We start from the raw sequence: 4890 nt of genomic DNA, 5'->3' as shown, positions 1-4890 counted from the left end.
ATGAGAGTGTGTGAGTGAAAGCGAGTCAGACTGAGAGTGTGTAAATGAGTGTGTGAGAGGGAGATTATGTTAGGGTAAGGGGGTGTGAGTGAGTGGGTGATAATGTTGGGTGTGTGACAGTGAGTGAGCATGGGTGAGTGAGGGTGAGTAATGATGTATGTGAGTGAGTCTGTGTGAGTATGTGCGTGTAGGAAAGTGAGAGTGTGCGAATGAATGAGAGAGAGAGAGAGAGAGAGAGAGAGAGAGAGAGAGAGAGAGAGAGAATATGTGTGTGTGTGTGTGTGTGTGTGTGTGTGTGTGTGTGTGTGTGTGTGTGTGTGTGTGTGTGTGTGTGTGTGTGTGTGTGTGTGTGTGTGTGTGTGTGTGTGTGTGTGTGTGTCTTTGTCTATCTGTCTACGTATGTCTGTATGTGTGACTGTATGTCAGTGTGTGCATTTCTTTTTTATGCAATGAAGAAAAAAACAAAAGCCTTCAAGAAAAAAACAAAAACAAGATAACAGAGCCGAATTCAAGATCCATTCGTTTCGAGATGCCTGGACACACTGCGTTTGAAAGACAGTAGATCGTAGACAGTAGGAAAAATCGACAGAGAGAGACAGTTCCAGAGTTGACCTCTTGCATACATGAAGGACTGGGAGTAGCGGTTGACTCTTGAATTAGAGAGTTGGACAGAAAAGGGATGAGAGTTTGTTTGCTAGAAGGGTGCTACGTGCCTGCCGTAGAGGAGGAGTAATGCAAGCAGACAGTTCAGAGGAGCATTGACCACTGAAGTAGCAATAAAAAAGAGATAAAGATGCAACAATGCGGCGAAGAGACAGGGGTTGAAGGGAGCCAGTAAGTGGAAGACAGTTAATGAGACGAAGAGACTTTGACTCCACTTTGTTGATTAAAGTTGTGTGTTGGGAGCCTCTCAACACATGAGAGGTGTACACGATATAGGGACGAATTAAACCTGTGTATAAAGTCAATAACTGTATAGGGATAAAGAAGGTACAGAGTTAGTTTAGCACACCCAGCCTCCTGCGAGCAGATTTTACAAGGGAGGTAATAAGTTCTTTCCAAGATAAATTCCGAGAGAATGAAACCCCAGTTATGATTAAAGATGACGCAGAATCGAGCTGGATATTGTAAAAATTGGAGGGTACGCTTGTGGAAGATTTTGTTAGGTTGATTGATGAAGGAACTGAGTTTCTGATGCATTAAAAACAACAAGGTTATTTTTACCCCAATCAGATGTATGAGCCAAGTCAGAGATTAGGTGTGCCATAGCCTCATCCCTCCTTTGCTGAAACAACTGCTGAGATGGATGCTGCGGGAAGCAAATGGAAAGCTGGAGAGTGGAGTAATCAGCGTATGAGTGAATAGGGTTAGATGGACAGCTTAGATGGTCATTAATGAATAAAAGGAGGAGAGTTGGTGATAGGACAGAGCCCTGAGGAACACCACCATTGATTGCTCTAGGTGAAGAATGGGGGGACTTCTATACAACCAAAAGGAAGCTAGAGATTAAGGCACAGATAGAAGGATAGAATCGTAACAGGGCAGTTTGGAAATTAAACATTTATGCCACACTCGATCAAAAGCCTTTGAGATGTCAAGTGCAATGGCAAAGCTTTCGCCAAAGTCCCGAATGGAAAATAACCGGAAGCCTGGAAGGTAGGTAAGAAGATCACCAGTGGAGCATCTCTGGCGGAACCCATACTGACGATCATAAAGAAGGCTGTAATAGGAGAGATGCATAAACATATTTTGTTAAGAATTGACTCGAAAACTTTTGAGAGACAGGATGTTAAAGCATTTGGGCGATAGATAAAGGGCTGGGAATGGTCACCTTTCTTTGAGACAGGCTGAATGAAGCAAACTTCCAGGAAGAACGAAGGATGCAAGTTCATGGACAAAGACGAAAAAGTTTTCCTAGGCATTGTGTAAGTACAAAAGCACAGTTCTTAAGGACAACAGGAGGGACCTCATCAGGCCCATATGCCTAGTTAGAATTGATACCAGTGATGGCAGAAAATACATCAGTGGAAGAAACTATAATGTCAACCATAAGGCAGTCAGAGCGGGAAAGAGATGGTGGGAAAGCAGCACAATCATATAAGGTGGAATTGGAGGAGAAAGTCTGAGCGAAGAGTTGTGCTTTATCAGTAGAAGAAAGAGCTAGAGTGCTATCAGAGTAGGAAACAGGAGGGAAGGATGATGAGGTAATGTTGTTAGAAACGTTTTTGGCAAGTTGCAAGAAAAATCAGGAAGAATTCGATTTGGAGAGTTGTGAGCTTTTAGTAAGAATTATTTTTAGCAAAGTGAAGAACAGACTTTGCATGATTCCAGGCAGAATCATAAAGGTGAGATTCAGGGGTGAGTTGGCTCCGGTACCTTTTGTTGGCCTTCTTTTTGTTGTGGAGAGCATTAGAACAAACGTGATTAAACCAAGGTTTCTTTGCATTAGTCAAAGGACATGAGAAAGGAATGTATGCTACCATGCCCAAGAGAATAACCTCCGTAATGAGCATGGCACACTCGGAGGGCTCTCGGCCATGGAAACAATAATCATTCCTGGGGAAAATCAAAGAAGTGCTGCCTGAGGGCCTCCCAATCAGCAGCTCCAAAGTGCCACAATAAACATTTCTTTGGAGGTTCCACTGGCCGTACTGGAGCAATAGGACAGGTTAAGGTGATAAGGTTGTGATTGGAGGAGCCCAACTGAAAGGAAAGATTTATAGCATAAGCAGAAGGATTAGTTGTAAGGAAGAGGTGAAGTATGTTGGAATTCTCTCCAAGATGATCAGGGATATGGATAGGGTGGTGTACAAGCTGCTCTAGGTCATTAGGGATAGAAAAGATTTTGGCTTGTTCACCGGGTGGATCAGTGAAAGGAGAGGAGAGCAAAAGGTGGCGGTGAACATTGAAAGCTCCTAGAATGGAGATTTCAGAGAAAGGAGGAATGGATGGGATGTATTCCATCGGAAATCTATCTATCTATCTATCTATTGCCAGACGCCTCAATCCCGTTTGGGGTGGCCACAAACAAATCGCCTCCACGTCGTCCTGTCCTCCGCCATTTCACTGCCCTGCTCCCAACTCACACCCCCCTCTCTCATATACCTCTCCACCCCATCCCTCCATCTCATCCTCGGCCTCCCCCTCCCTCTTCCCCCCTCCACCTCACTCATATACACTCTCTTCGTCAGTCTTTCACCCTCCATCCTCTCCACATGGCCAAACCACCTCACGTGTGTTCCTTATAACGCTTCCTATCACATCCACATCCACACCACAACGCTTCTTTATATCCTCATTCGTCAGCCTGTCTCTCCACGTGACTCCACAGGCTCCTCTTAAATAACTCATTTCCACTGCTCTCACTCTTGACTTGTGTCCTTCCAACAACGTCCAAGCTTCACTTCCATACGTTAGAGTTGGTATCACAATACTGTCATGTAGTAACTTTTTCACTTCCGTGCTCACTTCCCTGTTTCTTATCACTGCTTTCAAGGAACCAGCAACTTTTCTTCCCTGCTGTACCCTTTCAAGCACTTCAGAGAAGATACATGAAGAATTTTTCATAGTCAGTAGAATTAGGGGATAAGTAAACAACACGGATATATTAAGTCAGAGAATGACAGGAAAGCCGAAGCAAGAGAATGGAGAATTCAAAAGAATCAAGTTCTGGAACACGAGTGCAAGATAAGTCGTTGCATACATAATACACAACAGCCACCTTTGGCTTTGAAGTAACTGTAGTGAAAGTAGAAGGATAGCCTACAGAGAAGGGTTTGCCATCAGTTACCTCAGAGAGCTGAGTCTCAGTTTGGAAGAGAAGGACCTCGGAGGTCAACCTCGCATAGCCTATGTGCAAACTGGACGTCAGGTGAGTGTCCATGCCAAAAATTGGACTACAGGGGTATCCGGCGTTGCCCGGGCCAAACAGACGAATACTCTGCTGGTGACCTCAAATGACCCAGATCTGATTTTTGACCCCCCTAAAACCATCCTTGGGTCACCCTGGTTCAGAATATGTATGGGTCAGGGGGTTTCTGGCACTTGGTGTGGGGGTTATTGAAGGACAAACAAAAAACAAACAACTTGGGTCTATTATATATATACTAGCAGGGGCACCTGACGTTGCCGGGCCAAAAAGGCAAACACTCTAATCCTATTTGTTCTAGTTCAATCTTTCTTTCTACTCCAGAAAGACCATGTAGTTCTTATGCTTTAGAAGAGGGATTTTAAGAGGTCAAGAAACTTTCTCCTTCAGCTTTCGCAGACTAACACACAGTATTTGTGTGCACTTGTTTACTATTACCTGTGACTTCAAATGACCTCCGACTGGTGACCTCAAATGACCTCGGAGTTCAACCTCACATAGCCTATGTATTAACTGGTGGCCATGAGAGTTTCCATGCCAAAAATTGGCCTGCTGGGTATAGTCATTCGAACGTGAATTACCAGTAACCTCAAGTGACCTCTCACCGGTGACCTCAATCGGTCAATCTCACGTATCTTATGTCCAAACTTGGCGTCGTGTGAGTCTCCATGCCAAAAATTGGTCTGCTGGATCTAGTAGTTTGAGTGTGTATTACCAGTGACCTCAAATGACTTCGGTCAACCTCACATAAACTATGTCCGACCTGAAGGTCATATGAGTCTCCATGCCAAATAATGGGCTGCAGGGGTACCCGGCATTGCCCGGGCCAAAACAGCAAACACTTCACCAGTGACCTCAAATGACCCAGATCTGTATTCTGACCCCCTTAAAACCATCCTTGGGTCCCCCTGATTCAGAGTATATATGGGTCTTGGGTTCTCTGACCCCTGGTTTTGGCGTGATTGAAGGACAAACACATAAACAAACAACGCAGCTCTTTTATAATATACTGGATATAAACA

The sequence above is a fragment of the Coenobita brevimanus genome, chromosome 15, assembly GCF_032717465.1.
Source record: "Coenobita brevimanus isolate Jiangsu-jjx chromosome 15, ASM3271746v2, whole genome shotgun sequence".
NCBI classification, from domain to species: Eukaryota; Metazoa; Arthropoda; class Malacostraca; order Decapoda; family Coenobitidae; genus Coenobita; species Coenobita brevimanus.
Note: the sequence above shows the minus strand (reverse complement) of the source record.